This window comes from Colius striatus, chromosome 5, assembly GCF_028858725.1.
Source record: "Colius striatus isolate bColStr4 chromosome 5, bColStr4.1.hap1, whole genome shotgun sequence".
NCBI classification, from domain to species: Eukaryota; Metazoa; Chordata; class Aves; order Coliiformes; family Coliidae; genus Colius; species Colius striatus.
In genome coordinates this window covers 33,385,224-33,409,436 of record NC_084763.1, presented here as the reverse complement: position 1 = coordinate 33,409,436, position 24,213 = coordinate 33,385,224, and the positions used below count along the sequence as shown (strand labels likewise).

Here is a 24,213-nt window from a genome sequence, read left to right as displayed (position 1 = left end):
CACTTAGGTACTCAACAGATGGGGGAGACAAGGTTAAGCTTTTCCTTATATATTGTAGCCTTTCACTGAAAAGATAGACTTCTGAAAAGATGGACTTCTGTTTATTGTGTGTCTGATTAGATCATGTTCACCAACAGGATACAAATACAAATTAGTGCTAACCTAATCCATCTCTGACTGGATAATATTCTGTAATGTTGAACGCTCTTTGCATGAAGCCCTAATGTGTTGTTTTAGGACTTTTTAAAATCCAAGATTCTATCTCCCCCTGCCCTCCTTTTCTGTAATTTTTAATTAAATGTAAATAATTGTACCACTCTCTCAAATTAGTATATTTTCATTCCAGCAATATCTAAGGAAGAACTAAAAACATAGTCCAAGTACCACTTCATTAAATAGAGTTTCTTAAATGGCAAAAAGAGCAATACAAAAGCAAAAATAACATATTTTATTGTTAGTCCTAATTCTGTAACCTTGAATTTTTATATGGGCTTCATATTTTAAGAAATTGATCATAAAATCTTTTCTAATAAAAAGTTCAGGTTTTCTGATGTGTGATATTGAAGAGTTGTGCTTGACTCTTGTTTTTTCAGAAACTACTTGTGTCTTACAGAATGCTGTTTAAAAACAGCTAAGGTGTAGCATATTTATGATTAGGAATCCATCATTATATTGCATTAAAAATACAGTCTTACAATAAAGGACTGTCTGAGAGAGCTCACAGGTGGAAAAGTGGATCAAATAAGGAAAATGTACACTGTTTAATGCATTTCACAGCATTAAATGTTGTTGATAGACAAGTATTTTTAATGTCTTTAGGACATGCTCTTCATCATTGAATCTAATGCAAGAACTATGCATGATAATTGGCACAGTAATGAGAAGAGAAAATATAATGCAGGAATAAAATTTCTTAAATGAGAAGTAACGATGACATTTACTTTCCTGATAAAATTTCAGGGAGAATTGTGCTGTACTTTGCAGAGAATGACACTTGCTCCTTCCTTGTCAGTCTTTCAAAAACAACGAAACTTTCTACTTACAAAAGGACTTCCAGTGTTGAAGGTACAAAATTGGTTTTCCAGTTGCACTGGCATGATATTTATAGTCTGATTGCTCTTACAGTTAAGGTACTTTTATATCTAAATCTGTCTGGTTCTAGAAAATTTGTAACAGAGAAGGACAACACGAAGAACCAAGTTAAAGATTAGCCACCGTTGCACTTTGTATTTTGAGGAAACAAGGCAGAGAATCAAGCTTGGCAACAGACTTCATCAGCCTGATTTCAGGTACAGGAAAAAAGTTGTACGGACAGGGCTATGGAGGGACATTACAGGATGCAGGGACTGAGTAATGAAAAATTGCAAGATATGGCATTTTATTCTTAGGAAACACTTAAAAAAAAGGTTTTGGAGTTCTCATTTGGGGATTTATCTCAGTCTTGACCACCAGTGTGCCACTAAATGCGAAATTGTCTGATGCACTGATACAGAGTTTTCCTCTGCCTGTCCATAGAAGCACAGAATAGCATCGCAGAGCAGTGAAGCTCAAAAGGGATGGGAGGACATTCTCTTATATAGCCCCTGGCCCAGAGCAGGTGAAGGAAGACCAGATTGCTCTGGACTCTGACCATTCCAGTTTTGCAGCTTTACAAAGATAGGGAGAATACTCAACCTTTCTGGACATCCCTGTTCTTGGGTTTGAACATCCTCATGGTCAGGAATCTTTAATTCTAGCAGAAAAATGCCACATACAGGCTTGTGTCTGTCGCTTTTTTTCTTCTCCCTCTCTCCTCTTTAATCCCTCTTGTAAAGCAGTTGAAGATGGTGAGGTCTGCCCTCACCTGCTGTCAGCCGTTGCAGAGCTTAGATGTAATCCCTAAGGGACAGTGTACTGGGTCACACTAATCAAGGTCCTTCCAGCATGGCTGTTGGCCTCTGACCTGCTGGGAATTCACCACAGTAGATATGAGGAGATCGTTCTTTGCCATCTTTGAATCTTCGTGGACATTCCAAGAAACTCTTCAAATGATCACTTTCTAAGTAAAAAAAAAAAGCCCACATAAAAAAACTCCAGCAAATCCCCTGAGAAGGCATATAGCATATTTTATTTTAGATACATTACTGGTTTATGAGTATTTTATACAAATTTTCCTTCACTTTGAAAGTTAGTTGTATTTTCTGTATGACATATTTGAATGTTTTTAATAAGACATGTAATATTTTAATAGTAAATATCAATATTCAAATGTTAAATCTTTATACATAATACATAAACATGCAGAAATTAAAATCAAAGCACTAAAATAACCTTACATATAAAATATTAAACTATTCTAAAGGTTAATATGAAAACCTATATTGTATTTACGTAAGTTCAGTCTGCATTTTATTATAGAACTCCATTTGTTAAGCAGGAAAGTTATTTTTTAAATTTGACATATTGAATGTCATTTTTCTTCTTCCACGTAATAAATACAATACATCATGGATCATGAGAGATAACTGCTGAACATACAATCACAGTTAAAAATTGGTCAATGCCATGAAACAGTTACACAGTTTACTGCGGGATCCTCCCTGGAGAGTAAAAGTTATCATTTTTAATGTACCAAATAAATCAATCAATGTATTAGGTAAAAATAGGATTGGCTAATGTCTGATGACTTAGAAAAGGATACAGATAGTGCAACTTTAACTTCATCCTGCACCCTGCTTTTCTTCAATAAAAATGTGTCAGGGAAGGTTCATCCAATGTTTTACTCTGGAGAAGCATGTTGAGGGATGGATACTAGAGCACTAAATTGTTTTCCCATATGATGACTAAATAGATCTCCTGTCCGTAACCGGAACTGTTGAGGTTATCCTCCTGAAATGTATAACTGTAATTGTGTCTTGAAAAAATTAGCAGCGAAAAAATGGACTGGTATGATACTGGAAATATATTTTGAAGAATGTTTTTGTAATAGAGATCAACTCAATGTACAGTTTGCTATGCTTTTTATGATGCATTGTAACTAAAGAGTTGCCTCACCCAGTGGGTTTTTGCATGTGCTCCAAAAGTTCTTGAGTAAAGTGTGTGAGTATGGGACTTAGAATTTGAGGGTTGTTTGCTGGTCAGCATTTAAGCTTTTGTTGTCTGAGCAATGTTTGAGAATCAATTTCTGCTTATGACAGTGATAAGGCTATTGTTTAAATAGTTGAGAAATTAAGTTTGTTTCACCTCTAATGTATAAATACATATATAGTATGTATGAAATATGCAGGCACATAAAACAGCTTTGCTTTTCATTGTTTTCTAGAATCACTACTGTTCATGTTTAAGTCATTCTTTGGTTGGTTTCAAAAGTCTGCTGTACAGAATTTAGCTATGCAGATTTTTTTATATCCATGCGCAATATTCCCACATAGCAAAGTAAAATCAAAATGACAAAGTAGAGGAATATGTGATTAAAATATAAATCAAATTCTCAGGGTGTGGTATGCAGATATTTAATGAACATATTATCTGGATAACTGAAGAATGGAAATAGCGTCTGTTCCAAAGTGCATAAAATGAATATTCAACTTGCTTGATAAATGTTTAAGAGAGAAGAGTTTAAAATGAAAGAAAAATAGAAAAGGCAAGGAAATGTTCTTGTGTCAGTCTCTAGATGAGGAAATCACATGATTCTTTATAAAACAGTAATTTTGTCCCTTTAGTTATTGACAAAGAGAATGAACAGTGGCATAGCCTTGTTTAATTGCTCTGTGTTAAAAATACAGAAAATAATTCTGAATTAGAAATTGCTAATAGTTTCAGGAATACGTTGTTTTGTCATAGTCCCATTGCATGTTTGAATTGGGTAACAAGATAGAACAAAAAGGAGTTTGTCAAGATCATTGCACCACTCCGTTTTGTGTATCAACATTCTTGCCTTCCCTGAGCATCAGTTGCATATCACCATTTTTTTTTCATTTTATATATTAGCAAATGTGAAGTTCATGAGCCAGGTTATACTTCAGGAGAGACATTCCCTAAGAAGATGTACAGCTATGTCTTACCTGGGAACCTTTGGGTTAGTTTTCATATCTTAACAGGTGATGAACCTTTAGAAGAGACTCAGACTCTTCCAATTCAGCAAATACCTGTGATTCCTGATTAGGAACAATGTTTTCTGTTAGCATAGTAGGCCTTTTCAGCCACTGGCTATCAGCCTGATATTGATTGTGTTGAAATGAATTCGAGATGTGTCTGTGACTTGTTTGGAAAGCAGTACTGCGTTTAAACTTGCCATGGTGTTAATGGGTTTTCAGAGGATTGAGCTTGTCTCACTGTGTTTGCATTAGTGCAACAGTACAATAGTAGTTTGGATGGGAAAAAAGGGATAGTCTGAGTCTTTCTTATGACTTATGACTATATCAGGACTAGTTTCTATATTTTGCTCAGCTATTGAAAGCCCCAAAAGCTATAAATAGCAGTGATTCAACAATGTTCACTCAAATATTTGATTCTTATTTAAAATTCGTGTATCTGAGGAGGAGTTGGGCCTGGGATTGCCCTGGTGAAAAATCTGGGCTGAAATCTAAATGGTGAGTGTCAGGAGGTTGGGACTCCATTTTTTTCTCTTGTAGCTAGCAACAGGACAAGGCATAATGGGATGAAGCTGGAACACAAAAAATCCATTTAAATATAAGAAAAAACTATTTCACTATGAGGGTGATGGAGCCCTGGAACAGAGTGCCCAGAGGGGTTGTGGAATCTCCTTACTTGGAGGTCCTGGACATGTTCCTATGCGACCTGATCTAGGTTGACCTACTTCTGCAGGGGGGTTGGACTAGATGATCTCTGAAGATCCCTTCCAACCTCTACCATTCTATGATTCTATGAAAACTAGTTGCTTGGTACTATCACATCTCCTCAATCTGATGTGTTTCCTCTATTAATTTTTTTTTCCTTAACAAAGACATGTCTAGGTCAGCTAATGAAAACTCTCATTCATTTAGTTCCAATGTTTTTAATGTTTTTCATGGTAGGCAGAATGAATTGAGAAGCAGCAAAAAGGCAACAAATGGTAATTTCAGATCTATGAATTTTGGCCTGTTTTATCCATTTCCACTAATCTGTGTTTGTCTGTGTCCATACCAATTAGGGTTCTGATGAGACCCTCTGGAGGTCACTCTGGCCCCCTCCAGCTAAGCCTGAAGCTCTTTGATAACTGCCTATTTCTCTACTTTCTCTCAGTAGAATTACATTGATTCTAGATATCTAGAAAATGTTATAACTTAAATATGTGCACCCAACAATTTGCTTTTAATTTAAATTTGCATTTGGGCTATTTCTGCTAATTATTTCTTTGGCTTTATAGTTCTGATGGTGTCTCCTTCCTGGACACCTCACCTACACCCTGCATTTTTACGCTGATAATGTTTAGACATTTATGCAATGAGGAGACAATACAGAGATTTGAATAAATTGCTGAATATTGAAAGAGACAGAGGATTATTGGGTTTTTTTATGTAGAAAGTGTTATCTTAATTTAGAGAATAAATTGTGGGTTTTGAGAAAACGCATTTTTTATAAGGTCTTTTTAATGGATGGCTAAAGGAAACTATAATTATGTTAATGTAGAATTGTTCTAATACATAACTGACATTTTGACAATTCCAAATGCTTCTTTCAAAATACTACTGTATTGACATGTTATTGGGCAGGTTTTCTTGTTAGAGGATATCTACAAAAATGTTTTACATTGCATTCTTTTGACATTTCAGGAGGAAAAAAAAATAAGAATCAATTCCGATCTCATTTATGGTATGAACATATAATGAAATAAACTTCCAGCCTGTTCAGTTTGAAACTGATGAGGATGAGGGGAATGGAACAAATTTTTGGTCTTCATTTCTGTCATCCTGTAGGAAAATAAACTACTTTATGTAACTTTTAGGTTAGAAATTGATGCTGATCATTTAATTAGAGATGCATGAGATTATGGTATAACATGCAGTTGCCTTAGTGCTGAAACGGTTCTTCATGGGTCATGTAGACAAAACAGCACTAAAGCAGTTTGAACCCTTGTGCCTGACTGCCTTTTGAGATCTAGCTCTGCGGGTAGTCTCCAGTCATTCACTCACCTGTTCTAAGCATGAACAAAAATTTGTTTCAGGCATAGTAAGCATAATGGATCACTTGTATGACACTGCTTGCCTACTGTTATTTTTTAAATACTTCTAATCCTCAGTGTAAAACTTGGTCATTTGTAAAATGTGAGAATATTTTTCAGTTGACATTGCTCCTTTGATAATAGCATTAACCTTTTGACACTTACTTGAATAAATAGAATGTATGTTTCCCTTACGTTAAAATTGCCCAAAAGTATAAAGTTGATTTTGTTTCTTGGACGTTAAGGAGGTGATGTGCTCCCTCCTGATTTGGCTGCAGTCAACACCAGGGCTTGTCTGCTGCCTGCAGGAGCGGTGAGCAGGTGGCAGCTGAGATGAGCTTTCCGTGGAGCACTACTTTCCTCTCTCTGTATGGAGCCTGCCAGCCTTTTACCTCAGCAACTTGCATACTCAGTCCTCAGGCAAGTAGAAGGGGAGTGTCCTTGGGCTTTCTGTGTACTTGAGCTGTGCCATAGTTAAACCAGGGCTGTTCCTTGCACCTTCTGTAACCAGTTCCTGTAACCAGTGCCTGTAGCACCTTGACTGGATTCTAAGTAATGACTAATATAATTAATATTTGTTTTGGAAATAACATTTATACATTACTTTTCTAAAACTACTTTATTTTATTTGAACTACACAATTTTTACCTGGAATGCAAGTCACCATTGATAACTTTGCATCTTTGCATCAGGACATTTATGTATCTTTCACACACTTTACTTAGATAATACTTAGCATTTCCATCTGCCAGACTTAAGTTAACTAGACTTATATATTATTTTTCCCCTATTTCATTTGTCTTAGAAGTACTCCTAAATCTCAGCAAAAAAACCCCACTGCTGTTCACCTTTTGAAGTTGTGATTTTGACTTTCAGATTGTAAACCTCATGCAGCCAATTGAGCCACTACATACCCTCTGGCCAAAACAGACTTCTGCAACTCTGATCTCTACTTTTCTCTGGTACTGAGCAGTCATGTGAGGTGTACCCTTACAAACTGTATACTGTCAGTCTTGCTTTAGCTGGTAACCCAGTTGCTTATTTGATAGACGTACTGGTTCTCTCCTTACTGTAATTTGTGGCGTGGCCAGACAGAGTTTGAATGGCTTACTGAGCATTTCACAAAGCATGTTGCTGGACTACTTGGACTCTTCTTCTTAGCTGAAGACCCAAACTGTAGTTGAAAAAGATGTTCAAAACTGTGAAGTCATGCTGTAGGGTTTTCAGTGCTTATGAAAAAGAAATGCTTAAGTGAAAAAGTGCTTAAGAAAACGTTTTCATCTGGAGCAGATTAAAATTTCTTTTTTTTATATAAATATAATTTAGGACCTTATTGAAGAAAGAAAAATGGTTTTCTTCAGGTAGTACTAACTTGAGTTAATAATACTAAAGAAGGGCTTTCGAAGATACGTTTTCTATTTTATCTTTGGTCTTTGGAGTGTTGGTTAAGAACAATAGTAATGCACAGAAAAAGAAGCTTCAGCATGGGTGGGTATTCTTGAAACCATAACTATAAAATAGTATTTTAGAAGAAGATGTGCATCTAAAAAACTCGAACTTTTTTTTTTAAACTCAAGGATTCTTAAATAGCTATGGTTATATGTAAATGTGATTTTGCACAGTTATGTCAGATGAGCTTGCTGTCTTGTTCTGGTTGTTGATTCACAGCTCCTAGTTTAGGCAAGAGTCTTGACAATTTGTTCAGACAATGAACATTAGCTGAATTAAAAATACTTAAATGTCATGATCTTTTAGAGGTATTTGGTTATGTTCTCTATATTCATTGTATTAGACTGGAGTAATCATTTAAATCAAGCTAAGATTATTGAAAGGCTTACGGTATTAGGTTTATAGCCCATCATATACAAATCATAACCATTCTAATTTGTCATCTGGAATATGTCCAGCTTCTACTAAATACTGTCTGTTTTACTTTTAAAATTAATGCGCAGCTGTTTGTGGCCAGAATACGGTTACTGTGAGTGACACCAATACCAGCTATGTGCTGCACACTTCAACTGGTGGAATAGCTGAACAGGACGCCATAAATGTCTCTGCTCTCTTCCCTATACTGACATAATACATAGAGGGGTTCTGTAGCTTTTACTGTTCTCCGTCTCTGCATGTGATAAACATGCTTTCTCCTCATTCATGTGGGTAAATATGGATAGAAAGCTAATATTTTCATATATTTATGTTTAGAAAGTGTATATTTTAGTTTCACTCACAAAGGTGGAATATTTGTCTTGAGTTTCAGTTGTTTCTGTCAGAAGCAGGTCAAGAAGTTACGTCTGGAAGACAGAAAGCTCAGAGGTCCGAAGACAGCTATAAAGATCTGGGAGTTTGCTGGCCATATGCCTCTGCTGCTGGGGTGTGGAAGGGCTTTGGCTCACATTTAACCCCATGTCTGTCTCCATATCCAGCAATGGACATGTACAGACATGGTGCTTCACCCATTGCTCTACCCAAATGTAGCCATGCATGCTGGGACTATTAAGGACATGCACAGGGGGATGCTTGGTCAACCCCAAAACTGTAAATGCGGTGTTTCTGTGGGGGAAAAAAAATGCACCAAACCTCTTTATGAAGAAAACAACCACACCTCTCCCAGAATATATGTGCACAGGTGCATTCTTCCCGTTTCCTACAGCAACCAAGCTGAAACCATTTTCTTTCTAGAAGAGCAAAAGAGAGCAAAAAGGATATATTTTTTCCACTCAGCATTGATTTTACTTATGTAGCTTCCCAAAGTTGTATTCCAGCAGGTTGAGTAACACGTGCATGACAGGAATCAGGACTCTTCTATCAGATATCAGTGGAGAAGATTCATGTTCACTCTTCAAAATAAAGGGATCATATTGATGGAGCCAATAAAAGTCTTCTGCTTTGCATTTTTTAGGCACTACAATAGCAGCCCTGCAAGAAGCATCACTGAGCCTTTTCTCAGTGTCTTTGGCACCCTATCCCACAGGCATAGGAAGCCTGGGAGATGGGAATGGGAGAGTCATACTGAAAGTTGGGGTGCACATGGCCTGGGCTCCATGGAGCAAAATAAATGTCTTCTCAGGATGGACAGCACTGGGGGCCATGCTTTGCATTTGGTTGTCTAGGATTTAAAATCCATCACAGATTGGTATGTAGGAAATGTCTATATATTCTGAAGCTACACGGTAAGTTTGGACACAGAGTAAGAATATGTAAATACTTCATGTGAGAAAAATTCACTGTAGTTTCTATACTCATTTAGTGTTTCTACAGTAAAAGGAGTTGTGAAAAACAACCATGAAATAAACTCCCACTTCTTCCTCTTGGGGTTGATGAAGTAAATTTTGCTTTCGATTTCAAAGGAACAATATCAGACTTCATGCCTGATGTCATAGCAAATGTTGACGTTGAAAAATATTAAAAAATGGCATTGGAGTCCCTTTAAATGTCTTTATCTTGAATCTCCACTTTGTGACATTATTACTGTAGTCTCATCTTAAGCTAGCATTATTCATTAATACCAGCTTATCTCCCCTGATCCTTCTTTCTCTTTGTCTATTCATTCGGATATACTGTGTGCACACATCTGTAACCTTCTGTTTCTTGCTCTGCTAATGCCATTCTTGAAATTGCATTTAGAACTGGTGCATTTGAACTGATTATACAGTCAGACCAGAGAACCCTTATTCTTGGCTTCTGTTAGAGTCTCTGTTACCCCTTGTGCCATTTTAGGACACATTAGGAAGACTAAATTCCTCTGGAAATAAAGACTGTCTGATTTTTGAAGCATTGGTGTGAGTAACTGTAATGTAATACACTTGATATGAGTGCTTAATGGATAAACATTCTTCTGCTTACTCGGAGCAGTTCTACATCTTACTAGGATGCAATTCATTTTGCTAAGCAGTGGGAATGTGAAATTATCATTAGAAAAAAAGCAGCCAGACTAAATGAATTCTGCCTGCAGGTGCAATTAAGGGATTGGTAGGTCTACAATATGAAGTAATTGAGTAGTGATCTGGAGCTGAGAATGCTGCATTGCACTTTCTGTTTGAATGCTGTTTACAAAATACAGCAAACCTTTTGCTGTATTACAGAAGCTTTTCTGTTAATCCTCTTAGCCTCTGCCTGTTTGTCCATTTTTATATACAAGCAATGGCATTAACAGGCTGAACGGCTGGTTTTTGATGGGAGCAGGGGCAACATACCTACCAAATTAATGCAACACTCCATTAATTGGTTTCTTTTGTATCATTACATGGTGATCTTAATGTGAATATTGCAATAGGCTACCAAGGTCTTTAGATTCCTTAGAATCACAGGCATTGTATTTGATACAGAAAAATACCTGTTTGTGCTAGAAACTAAATTAATACCTTCAGTAACAAGTGCCACCTTAAGTTGAGGTATTGTTTACGCTGTACAGAAGGATGATTGAAGGGCTGTCTAATATCTAGTGTCCTGCTTGAGCTATGCCTCAACTTTTAAGCCATCTGCTTAAGCAACTAATAGTCTCTGTGCTGGCATTCCACACAGGAAGAGTTTCACACATCTCAAGTTTTTCTTAATACAGTATAATAGCATTGCCTACAATCATCTCTAACTGTGGGACTGTCTTTATTTAGTAATCTAATCTAAATTAAAGAATTCGTTAAGAATTTATTCTTTAAAAAAAATCAAAGTATTTCTTCATTTCAGATTTTTATATGAAGTTGGTTATTGTGAAGGTGATAGCAGGACAGCTTTAGAGACACAGATTTGTAATTGAGGAATCAGCCTCTAAAACTTTCTTAAACGAACAGAATTTGATTAAACCAATTATAGCAAGCGATAAAAGGGCAAACAGCGCTGGGTTACCGGGGGAAGTTCAGCAGTTCCACCACGGCACACACATTCATCCTTTCGTATGTACTTATATATGTTATCCCCCCCCTTCATGGGCTGGGACAGTCAGATGAATCGGCCCCTGGTTGGTCAGTCGACAGTGTCCACGCGCTGTCCTCACTCATCTACCAGTTCCAGATTGGTGAAAAATGTTGCTGGGTGTTCCTGCCTCTGAAGTTCCGCTACTTTGTTGCACCATCCCAGCGCTGACCACGTGTTGGCTTAACTACTATTACAAGGTTCCACAAAACATAATCAAACTTACACAAACACAGTCATTGCTTACAACAATATGCACAATATAACTGAATCCTACTCGATTTGTTCAACAGTAACAATTTTGACCATCACTTATTACAGATTCTCACTATGGTTTTGCTTTTTGTGCCTCGGTCTATAGGCAAGGCTGTAAAGTTTCTGACACCAAAGATCCATCTCGCTGGCTTACTGAGTCTTTGCTGCATCTTCAGCTGCAGCAGTGAGATTGCCAATTAGTACAAAATGCAATAGCTGCTAGGAACAAGGCAAGGTACGTGAGAGTCATACAAAACTTTTGAGATGGTTGCAACTTTGCACCTCAAATAAAGCAGGTTAGGATCTGTATTGGTGATGTACTAGTTGTTTGACTCGATCTTAAAGGTCTTTTCCAACCCTTATAATTCAATGTAATATTGAGAAAATTGGATGCCGTTAGAATGACTTCAAATAACCCTTTTCTTCCACCTCTGCTCTCTTCTCTGCCTTAACTAAAGGGATAGCAAACAATGTGTGTTATTTATAATAAATTTAAATATGTATATATTTATATCTATATATAAAAGCATTGCATTCATATCTGTTCAGTTTGTAAACTATGCCGTAAATTCACAAGGTAGACTTGGATGAATTATCTCTATAATTTATTCAGCAGAGCTATGATCACTTTTTTAGTCCCCTTTTTTCCTTTGAATTTTTTTCCTTAACACTTGAGTAAAAGGAATTGCCTGTGAAATTTTGGTTTTGATTTTGTAGAATAATTTTTAGTGAATATGCAGGTCACATAATGTATCCCAGAATCACAGAATGGTAGGGGTTGGACAGGACCTCTAGAGATCATTTAGTCCAACCCAGTGCTCAAGCAAGTCCACCTAAATCAGGTCACACAGGAACGCATCCAGGCGGGTTTTGAAAACCTCCAGAGGAGACTCCACACCCTCCCTGGGCAGCCTGTGTAACATCGGTTTGTGTGGAGCTGTTTCTGGTAAGGAGGAAGGGGCTGTAAGGATGGCTCCTGTAAGAAGTTGCTCGAAACTTTCCCCAGCTCTGAGCCAGACCCACTTCTGGGGCTGAGCCCATTAGGCACCTCCTCAGTCACTTTTTAAGAAGAAGCAGCTGAAAGAGGAGGGTTCTTCCAGTTCATTCTGTCTTGTTTTCTGGCTGGTGGTGGTGCAAGGAGTTGGAAGAGAAAAGATCCATGTGGACCCCAAAGTCAGCAAGGGAAGAGAGGAGGAGGTCTGCTGGAGCAGAAACTCCTCTGCATCCTGTGGAGAGGACTGGTGAAGCAGAGATTTGTTTGCACTTCATAAAGGACCCCGTGCCAGGGGCAGTGACTATGCCCAGAATCTTGTGTGAGGGACCCTGTATTTGCAGAAGCCGCAGCTGCTGGGAAGAACCCACACCAGAGAAGTTCGTTAAGGACTGTGTCCTGTGGGAGGGACCCTGTATAGGAGCAGAGGAAGAATGCCAGGAGTTGTCCTCATCTGAGAAAAGTGGCAGAGCCCATCTGTGAGAGACTGACCACATCCCCCATTCCCTGCCCCCCACCCCGAGATGTTGAAGGGGGAGGAGGTAGAGATATCAGGAGCAGTGAGCTGAGCCTGGGAAGAAAGGAGGGATGGGGGTGGGAGATCTCAAAGTGCTGGTTGTATTTTTCTTATTATCCTGCTCTGGTTTTGGTAGGTAGTGGAATAAACTTTCCTTACTTTTCTCTCTAAGTTGAGTCGTTGGGTCTGTTTTGCCTGGAACCGTAATTGGCGGTGAGCCCTCTGTGTCCTTGTCTTAATTCACAACATCCTTGGTTATCTTTTTTCCTCTCATTTTTCTGGTTCCTCTGCCATTCTGATGAGGATGGGGTTGGATGGGGGACAGTGAGCAACAGACTGCTGTCATGCTTCATTGCTGACTGGGCAAAACAACGCTGTGCCAGGGCTGCATCACTCTCACTGGAAAGAAGTTTCTCTTCACGTTCGAGTGGAACTTCCTCTGTTCCAGCTTGTGCCCATTACCCCTTGTCATGTCACTGGGCACTACAGAAAAAACTCGACCCATCCTTTCAACACTCACTCATTAGGTATTTATAAGAATTGATAAGGTCCCCTCTCAGTCTTCTTATCTCTGATGAGATTTATTTTAAATAGAAATAATAATGTTTTATGAATAGTCAATATTTTGTTGCCTCTGAGAACATTTATGGCATGTTTATTCTGTGTTTGGACATCTTGACCTGTGGGCTGAAAATGAGTGAGAGAAGAAACACTGGAGTGTCGATTCATGGTGACATTGCTACTGTATGACAGTCTGTACTAATTAGTACCAGAAGCAGCATTTGCTCTTGGCTAGCTCATGTGTCACACTCTTGAGGGCAGAAGAAAAATAGCACCCTCAGTTATGATGTGAATTGGCAACAATGCAAGGATCTGGAAGAAATATTACAGCAGATGCAGGAATGAATGTCTAGAGACAGAAATTGCAACTTTACTTACTGTTGGAACTCAATTTAGACACCAGAGGTCCAGACTCAAGGCTGTACTGTGTTATAATTAATTTGTCAAACTTGACTCACTACAGATATTCTCATTTACATGCCTGTTTTCACGTTCAAAGATAGAATGAGTTCCTGAGCATGCTGGTTTGTTACCTTGGCAATAGAAGGGCTTGCCAATATAGTGATGAAATATATCTGCTGTCACACTGGAAATTGATTTTCTTCTTACATATTTGTGTTGATATTTTTTGAGAAGTATGGCTATTAATGTGCTTTTGTTGCAACTACTTCTTTGTTCTGCTGGATGGAGACACTCTCGGGGTGTAGGCAAATGTTTTTACTTTGCTCTGAAACAGGAGTCCGGTTCTAGTTAGCCAAAGCCATTCAGGTTTAAAGGTCAGTACTGCATTGTGGTAGGCAGTAACATGGTAAATTGCTGTACATAGGTCTCTAAGCTGTCTGGGATCTGTCAAAGAAGTCTGTCAGGAGCAACTTTCTGATGAACCTTGAACTTCATGGGAGCACAATGCTGTGGAGATTGTCTCTTGGCTCTATTCCCTGCAATTCTCAAGCTACTGTCATGAAAAATATGAGGGGTCTTTTCCCCTTGATTTTTATTCTGTTTCTAAATTGTGCATTACTGACCAAAAATAGACAGTAGAAGATTTAAACAATTGTGAAGAAAATTTTTGTCTCCTCCAGCCTAAATAACCCCAAGTCCCTCTGCCACTGCTCCTCAGAAGACTTGTGCTCCAGACCCTTCAGGCCAAGTCAGGGCAAAGGAATGAATTACCTATGAAGTGTATCTATGAAGTGTATCTAATGAAGTACACAAAACATGAAAAATCTCCTTGGGATTCCTATATGATCAACAGGACTCTGGGAAGTCACTTCACTAGTCATTTGTTCATCCAATTAAACTATGGTTTTCAAACTGCTGTCTTACAAAACCAGTGAACTGCTGAAGAAGACTTAGACCCAGGTCTGCAAAACTCATCAAACAGAATTCAGTGAAAGTCATTTAGCGTGTGCCGATAATGTAACAGAAAAACAGGGCAGTATTGAAATTTCCTATTTGTAATAATGATTATGACAAAAGAAATAGTGAGAAAGGTGGAAACTAAAACAACCTCACAGAATTTTAACCAGTCACTATATGCAAATGAAACCCCAGGAATATTGAGATAAGACTATTCAGATCTCGTTGTCAACTCCAGGTTTCAGTGAACCATGCTGTTTTACTCGCCGACTGAAACAAAACTGAGACATGGCAACCCTAATAGCTGTGCAAATTGCGAATTCCTTGTGAGCTGTTTTTCAATACCAGTGAATCTTTTTAAGTCTGACCAGAGTGGCCCTTTCAGGATAAGCAATTTGAGTTACTTATATTGCCTTCCAGCAAAAGGCAAGTGTAATGTTCAGGTACTTTACAAAGGGTTGCATGCTAAAAGCATGGAAAATGAGTTTAACAAAAAAATAGCAAAGAAATATTCTCAAACTTTTAGTGGTGAAGTAATTCGATATTTGCCAGTTAGTGAACTGTTTGAGTTTTTAGGGCTGCCATGGGAAAAGAACTGAAGTTTTTCCTGGTTTGGTTTAGAAGTATATTTGTCCTTAACAACCTAGAGGACACAACTTGTTGCCTGTGTAAATAAGAAAGAAAAGATTCATGTAATCTGTGTTTTTCATTACATGATGTTCCTCGAGTTTCCCATGAGTAGGATTACTGCTCCAAAGGGCAGGCCTGGTTTACAGGGACTCGTGTCCATGGAAAACAGTTCATTCTGCACTTTTCACATTTTTCACTATGCACCAGAACAAGACTGTGCATAAAGGCACTAGGTGTGCTATAATGAAGAGTCCTTGGTGTTTATGAGACTAACATTGCATTTTGTGTAGCTTCTAAGGTAAATAATTAAAAGAGCTGATCTTGTTCTCAGATCCTTTAAAAAGCATGCAGGGCTATGGTCTCATTTGCTTGCAACAGGCCTTGAATCCTAAATCCACACTAGATAGATGCAGCATGGGAAAGCACATTGTCAATGCAAAGTTTTATTTTAGTCAAAGTTACAGCCTATGAGAAATTTCCTTTCAGCAGGAGTTTGCTGTCACTGAAAGTTCTTGGGGTAACTTTCTTGAACTGGCTCTTCTTTATTTTTTAACTGTTTTAGACAGGAGTGGTGTGGCAGGCTGCATCTTGGATAGTTTGGTTTTGTTAAATGTTTTATTGATGTATTGTCTCAGCACTCATTGCTTTGCAGAAATCTCACATTCCAAAGTCTCTCAAGGAGGAGCATTGCTTGGTAAAGTCTTTGAGTGTAATTAGAAGATGACTGGAGATTATATGTGTTGTGGTAGCCTTAGACTTGGTTGCTGGTATGTGCTATTGTATAGGAAGGAGGCAAAGGCTTTGAAAACTATACTGCATTAAAAAAGCAAAAGTGGAGTCAAAGGCTATCTATTCCTTCCCATGAAGGAGGCAGCAGCTCTGCTGACTCACTGATGGAATCAAAACAAGTGGTATCTGGAGAACTGAAGTTTTTGTAAGACCTGAACTGCTGGATTTTTTGCTAGATTAGATGTTTTCAGAAGGGAAGAGTTTGTTCACAGAGAGTGGGGAAAACTCACCCTAAGAGAAGAGCCTCTTTTATCTCCTCATTGATCCTCCTTAGAGTAGCACACATAATAAAGAATGTTTTCAGCTGAGTATAACTACTATAAAAATTTTACCTATCTTCTACTTACGTAAGTCAAAATTTAACTTACCTTCAAGAGCCAAGGTTTTAGATAGCATTAATATGAAAAAAATATTTTGAGGATATCTTAATCTCTTTCATCATATAATATTCATCTGTAATGACACAGTATTAGCCAAATATTGATCAGGATATATTTTTTTTACATTCTTATAAATGATTGTGTAAGACCAGATCTGTGTTAACTTTTATTTTATTCTTCAGCACTAGGTCTTATTTTCACTTGCTAATTACTCTGTCCTGTCTTAATGTAGAGTAACTGTATGAAATTTTCACGAGAGACATATCTCATTTCCAGCGACAGTGGTTTTACATATTTCTGCTGTGTAGACAAGTAGTGATATAAATTGTAACAAAACTAGTGCATCAGCAATAAAAATTATACAGTTTGAATAAGTAATAAATAGTAGGGTAAATAACTTGGCTGATTCTAGAAAATTATGTAATAATCCCATGTATTTTTAAAGAAATCACAACTGAAATTGAGACATGGAGCAGTAAGATGGGGTAAAAATCCTCTTTGTACATAGAAAATGAGAGATGACAGAGAAAACTAGAAAGATGAAAATTTGGCCTTCTACTTGAAGTAGGGTGCAAAGGACATCTTTTTATACCTGTATGTTAGTGCTGAGCTACACAGAGTTTGAAATGTTCAGGTAAGGAGCTTGTAGTGAAAGTCTTGTAGTCTGCAGCCCCTCCAAGCTGATGCAGCAGGATTTAATAGTAGTGGATGCAGTGGACAGGTCAAAGAGAGTGAGCAGGTGTGTCCTTTTGTTGTTTATACCAGGAGATGATTCATCAGTACCACCAAAGTAGTTTCAGTTCCATGTTTGGGCCTGAAACTTCACTGTATAGAATTGGAGGTACTGATTTGAATAAAGTGAACTTGAAGTCTGCCTTGTTGGTTGACTACTTATACCAGGAGGCAAAACCATGGTCATGTCACAGACCTAACATTAGACTAGGTATAGGAAAGAATTTTTTTAATGGAACAGGTTGTCTGGGGAGCTGGTACATGCCCCCTCCTTGGAAACATCCAAGGTCAGGTTGGATGGGGCTCTGAGCAACCTGACCTGATTGAAGATGTCCCTACTTATTGCAGGGAGGTTGAACTGGATGACCTTTAAAGGTCCCTTCCAACCCAAACTATTCTATGACTCTGTGATTCTATGAATGTATGTGGTTAGTCCATGCACTTTAATATTTGTGTCCTATCAGACAATGCAGAGTGCGGCAGGGCTTAGCATCACTTGGATGCTTCTCCTCATAGGCAGGCCAGATGCAGGACATAGTGTAGTGCACAGGACTGTATGAATGCAAGCTGAGATGTGTTGGCATTGCTGCAGGGTAGTGACGCTGTGGGTTTATATTAGATGTCTTCATGACTGTGCCAACAGACAGACTTGATAGTGTGTGCTGGTTACCTAAGCCAAGGATATCTAGAGATAGTATTTTCCAGTTTGCATCAACAAAGAGCAGTTGCTCTTGGCTCTTTGTTATGTCAGAAGAGGTCTCTCTGGGATGGAGAACTCCAAGGCCTAGATACTTTTAGGATTCCACAAACTAAAATCTGTATGTAGTTCTTTTTTGGCTGGGGTTTCAGGCTGCTTAAAACAGATCTTTCTCCTACAGAGCTTTCTGAGGGAAACCCCAGACTTGGTGCTGGTGTTAGACAATCAGTTTCTTTTAATATTGCAACTGCCTAATTCCCATCTGTGTCTCATCTCTGCAATTTCTTCTCTGGAAGATTTTTCTCTCTGGTGCTTCCCTGCTGAAGCATTAGTGACAGCTGATGCCCACGCAGGCTTTAGGGGAGTGCAAAGCCAGGAAAGCTGGAGGAAGCCTGTGGTGGCTCCTCCTCACTGACTCACTGGCTTTGACTGTGACAAAGCAACTACATAGCAGAGAATAGACATTTTAAAAAAAGAAGTGATCTATCTCAGATGCTGTCAGAGTTTCTTCTCCTCCCAGATATAGAGAGACTTTCAAGCAGAAGATAATGAATGGTCAAACTGTGATTCTTCTTTTCTTGAATTTGGTTTCTTAAGCATAGCTAGAGAGGTTATCCTGAGTGCTGTCCCTGCCTCCTGCCCTGCGGAATGGAGTGTAAGTGTACTACTCACAACTGCTTGTGCTTCAGGTACAGTGCTGTAGGTCAGTATTACATCCATGAACATGTCTGATTCTTTGTATGGCACTCTTACAGCTCTTCCTCACTTCTCTTCCCGCAAGTGAATTTTTCATCCATATTAGTGGAAGCCCAGCAGTCCAGTTTAATATACTCAAAACAAGAGATGACTGCTCTGAAGAAATTGGCAGCTACCCTGCAAACGTAGCCATTCCTCCTCACAGAGGATAAGGAGCTGCTCTTGCATGCTGTTCTAGATGTAAGGACTTCTCTAGACTGAGAAAGTACTGAATGTATCATCCATGACTTGTAACATTTTTCTGAATGTCAGATATCTAAATGACTTTGCCACTATCACAGAGGCATAGAATCATAGAATGGTAGGGTTGGAAGGGACCTTTAGAGATCATCTAGTCCAACCCACCTGCAGAATGTTTTCCTTATTTTGATTCTCGATAACAATCGAAACAAAATTTGTCTGAAATTCCAGCTGTTGCTCTAATTAATAATAATGCTTCTGATGCAAAGTAGTTACAATTTCCATCCTTGTCTGCATTAAAGACAACCTGTGGGTTTTCATCTTTCCCAAAGTTGACAGGTTATAGATGGCAGAACCAGCCAAAATTAATTGTTTTTGCTGTGACTAAGGTTGCCACGGGATGCATCCATAGTGTCAAGTTGATTAGTTTGCTTTAGTGTTTGCACATTTCTGTTTGCTCCCAGTTTCAGTACAGGACAAATAAGTTTATTCACTTGAAGAAGAAAATGGGTGATAGGAAAGATTGCCTTGAATTTTCAGAAACAAGCAAATGTTGGGGAAAAGCAGTAGTTTATTTGTCTTGTATGGCAAATTATGGTGAGGAAATGATTGTGATGCCTACTTCTCTCCTCAGAGTGGATGCCAGAGGCATGAATTGCTGGCAAATGATTGTTGTGATTTTGCCATGTTTGCATCACTGTTTTCGTATGCGTGGTGATCCATCTCAGCCATATGGCTTGGTTGGGACTTAGGTGCTGCTTTTGCTTTCCGAACAGAGGCACAAGGAGCAGGCGTTGTGTCAGCAGTATCTGTAGTGGCAGCAGTAGCAACAAAGGGTGGAAAGTACGATTTCATAATTGCTATTACACAGTGGTCACCAGCCTACATTGGCTGTGGTCTCTGATGTGGAATGACCTGGCGTGATCAAAAATTGCACATAGAGACTCTTTATGTATGTCTTTGACTGGAGTAACTGAAGGTGTGGTAAACAGCCATGGCAACAAGGTGCTGTCTGTCAATATGCTGTTCTTGTGTGATTCTTTCTCATTAGTGGCCATCAGTCATTGGAAGGATAAAAAGCATAGATGGCAGGGCAACAGCAGCTGAACCTGGGGTCAGGTCTTGTTTCTTACCACAACTTGCAAAGACAGAATAGACATATCCAGCATATACTCAGTATGTTTAGGCCTTTCTTAACATGTCAGATTAGACAGTTTGTATGTTACAGATTTTATAGTATGCGATACTAATAACATCGTTAATGAAGCACCAAGTTTGCTAGCCCATGGGAAGGATAGTCCATGTAATTCTTCATAGTTCACCTCTATTCCGACTCCTTAAAAAAAAAAAAAAGGATTGTCATGACCTAGTGGTTACTGCCGGTAAATTCTGTAAAGATTCTTGGTGATTCAGAGCTACGGGAACATGTCCTAAACTTACAAAACTTTTCTCTTTTTTTGAGAATAATCAGTTTGTATCTGCTGCTCTATTTTTCTTGTCTTAGTCATAAAATAAGGTATTAGAACAAGAATATGAGTATTTATTTCTGAATTAAATTCTGCGACGTATAGTTAGTTATATGTCTTTTCTTGATTGTGCTGTCACTGCTCTCTGGAAGAGAGATGAGTAGTTATATGTGTGTATGTATGATTTCCCTGGCGGTACCACCCAGAGTGTCTTAACAATAATACCTCATTCTTTGAGTTTGTCACAATCTTGGTGCCGGGTGAATCACTGATGACCTTTTTTCGTTCACATTAGAGAAGATAGAAATATATTCTTTTAATAGCAGTAGCAGTGTTGAAGTGAGCCTGTCAGTTCTTTGGGGCTTGTTTGCTTTATCATACTGATTGAGCTTTGGTATCTCTCAGGGTTGTCAGTGCTGTTGGTGGCTTTTTGTTTCCACTGTAGCTGGATTACAAGTGGTGTTGTAAACCCTGGTAAACATTGCAGGTAAATTTCAAGGCAATGTTTTTTGGTTTTTTTTTTTTTTTTTTTCTAAATACTTAAGAGAGGCACAACCAGAGATTAAGATGTTTTGTTGTATTTTCCTGGAAAAAAAAAAAAAGAGCTTTCTTTAAGTAGTGGCTCTGTAGACTTTTTTGTAGTGGGTAGTTGGCCAGTGTGATGGCAAAACCAAATCTGTTAAATCACAGGATACAGGAGAATTCCCATGTCTGAAATCCCACACATACTCTAGGAAGTATAGCAGCAGCAGATGTGGTGAAATAGCTCTACTTAAGTTAAGCATACTTTGAGGAAAAAGTTATAACTTTATTTTATTTTTAGCAAAGTGAAATCTTGAATGACAGTTCTCATGACTGTACTGAGCAAGCAGTTCATGACTATGGTGGATAGTCTTTCACAAAGAAAGAAAATTTCCAAGCATAGATTTTCTTTTCTTCTTTTTAACACTTAGAGATTCATTTAATAGAATCAATCAACCATTAAATGCAATTGTGCTAAATGAGGTAAATGACATACAAGTATATCCTCCTTCTTAAGCTAGTCAAGTATATGTTGAATACAGTGGGCAAGATCATATGAACAATGTACAAAGGAAAATGAGTTAATGCCAAGTAGGAGACAGACTATTTTACTTTGATGCTACCAATGCTGCTACAATTTCACATTGAATGCTTAGGTAAGATACTAGATAAGAGTAGCATGATATATTTGAAAACAGAATGATAACTATATTTACCACCGGTAGTACCTTAGAGTCCCTTCTTGTGTGCACATCTCAATATTCCCAAACAGCGAACAAGATCCTAGAAGCCATCTCTTCTGTCTAATTGAATTCAAGAAAGATGATCGCAAACAAAAACTCAGTATATTATTTGATGCCCTGAAAGAAAATTGTCCTGAGGCATATCCAGTCACAATAAATCTGAATCTGCTGCCACAATATATAAATGCCAATCATTGAACACAAGAAAAAGAATGGGACCATTTTGTGTGATGAAAAAGAATCCAGAAATTAATATACTATTTTTGTTACATCATTTTTTCCTATACTTTACCTTAATCTATTCTTTGTCTTTAGCAAGCAATATTTATCTGTCTCTCTCACCATCGTTCAACAGCAAGTGACTGTATCTCCATTTTCCTTGATACAGTCCATCTCTGATCCACATTTGAAAAATAGGTCTTTCTCATCATAAATGAGATGATCCAAGCTAAACTCACAGCTATTGCTTTTGACCTGTATTTCTATATGACTGCTGCTTTTCAGACCTAAATATTTGTGGTCAAACCTTAGCTCAGCAGTATTTCAGTTGGGTATAGCTCTGCTGATTGATCGTGCGTTTGTTTGGTGTCAGCATGAATGAGGTTAGGTTTGATTATGAAACCCTTATGGGCATACTTGCCTTTGACAGCAAACCACAGAGAAGAAAGGCTGCCAGGAGAGGTTACTTACCAGCGTCAGCAGGGCTTTTTGTGACTGTCGAGTGGGCTTTGATCTCTTCTTGTGTCAGGGTAGAGTTGGTTGCAATAGGTTGTGCATCTCAACCAAAATATAGATTGACAGCCTTCTGTCCTACTTTTTCACTACACACATCATTAGATATGTGGGTTGTTTTTTAGCTTGATATGGCCTACATAGAAAGAAATGTTCATGATTCTTTCTGTCTTCAAGTGTTTTGAGAAGCAGGAGGCAGGGGTACATAACATGGGGAAGGCTTTATCATATGTAAAAGAAGTCTGTGAAAGACATGGAGTAAAAAAAGACTTTTCACAACTCCGCTGTCAGGGTGTAAGCATGCATGGACACTCTTCATTTTGTTTTCTGTTTTTAATGGGAGTCCAAACACCTAATGGTGTTAGCAACGACAGCAAAAATTAATCTGTCATTCCAGGACTTTACAAAATACTAGATGCAGATGGATTTATTGCATACACAAACAAAAGCTTAGGGAAGGAGCTGAAAGTGATTACCAATATTTTCAAGGGGTTAGCTGTTGGCACAGTTTATCTGTGTGTTGCATGGCCAGACCTTACACATAGATTTTGCTGGTTATTTTAGACTAAGTAAATGTTTACATTTCCTTATGCTTATTTCTGCATCAATTCAGTCTGCATCAAAAGTCTTTTCTCTGATCTTATACATACTAAAGCAGGATAAAATGTTCAGCAGCATTGGTCGTTTAATATGTGACTTATTTTGCTTAGCTTTTGGAGGTATTTATGAAGGCTTCTTAGGAACATCATGTAGTTAAAACAGCCACCTTCTTGCATCAATATCGCTGAAAATCAGTGTGAGATGGGTTTGTGGATTCTTGTGAAATGTTTATCATCTCGATCTTCTTGGAAGAGGCAGTCTATTGAGTTTTTCATATTGATGGAAAATAGAGGCGTTAAATTTTCCCTCAAGTGACTAATGTCTTCTTGGTTTCAACCACTGGTTTAAATAAAGCTGTGAGGTTTTTTGCAGCAGCTTTGTGGCAGCCATAACACAGTTACTGTACTGAAAATAGTGTGTAATAGTATTTCTGTACTGAAACTTTAATATATTTACTATTTTAAATAAATCAATGTGAACTAACAGCTTTTCAGGCAAAGGAAGCCTCAAGTGGAAATCAGCCCAGGTACTGGCATTGTGTTGAGCAGCAGAGTGGCATGCTTGCTCCAAGGGAAGTCATTAAAGAGTCTGCAAGCAAAACTAAGAGAGCAGGCTTCTTGACACCTGAAAATACATGTTGCTACCTAACATGGTTCAGTGTTTCATACTGTGGGAGAAACGGTGCTATAGAAAACCATGGCTACATAATTGTATCTTCTGTAGCATGCTCATAAAAGAGAAAGAGGAGATAGGAGAAATTATTTTCCTTTATTTGAAGTAATCAATAATATACATGGGACTGAAGTTAAGTAAAATTATTACCACTAATGTGCATTTTTTCATTACTGCCAAATGTGGACAGTTAAGTGAATTAGGCTGGCAAACTGTGACCTCTAAAATATGAAAATACGCTTTTCCTGACTGTTTGAAGTTCCTGAAGGTCTGAATAATCTCTGATGGAAGATCATATTCATGTTGAAACTATGATAAAAAGTACTGCAAATAATATAATTAGGTTAATGCAGTCAATATTTAATTAGAGTTGAAATAAACCTTTAAACCTGATTAAAAATACCTATGGATATATATTGCTCTCCCAAAAAAGTTAATACCTAATATGGAGCATAATTTGTAAAGAGATTCATCACTGACATAAACTTCGTTAAGAGTAAAGACTGAAACAGAGACTGTGTACGGATAGCCTTTCAATGTATTTTGGTGTTTAACGTCTGTGAATCTTTACTAATAGTACA

The 24,213-nt window shown here is 38.0% G+C and overlaps 1 protein-coding gene across 2 annotated transcripts in view; it reads left to right on the top strand.

Moving 5' to 3' along the window:
- The window catches only part of PPP1R9A (protein phosphatase 1 regulatory subunit 9A), a 141,407-nt gene that overhangs the window by 49,316 nt on the left and 67,878 nt on the right, over positions 1–24,213 (top strand). The gene's annotated exons all lie outside the window — the stretch shown is intronic.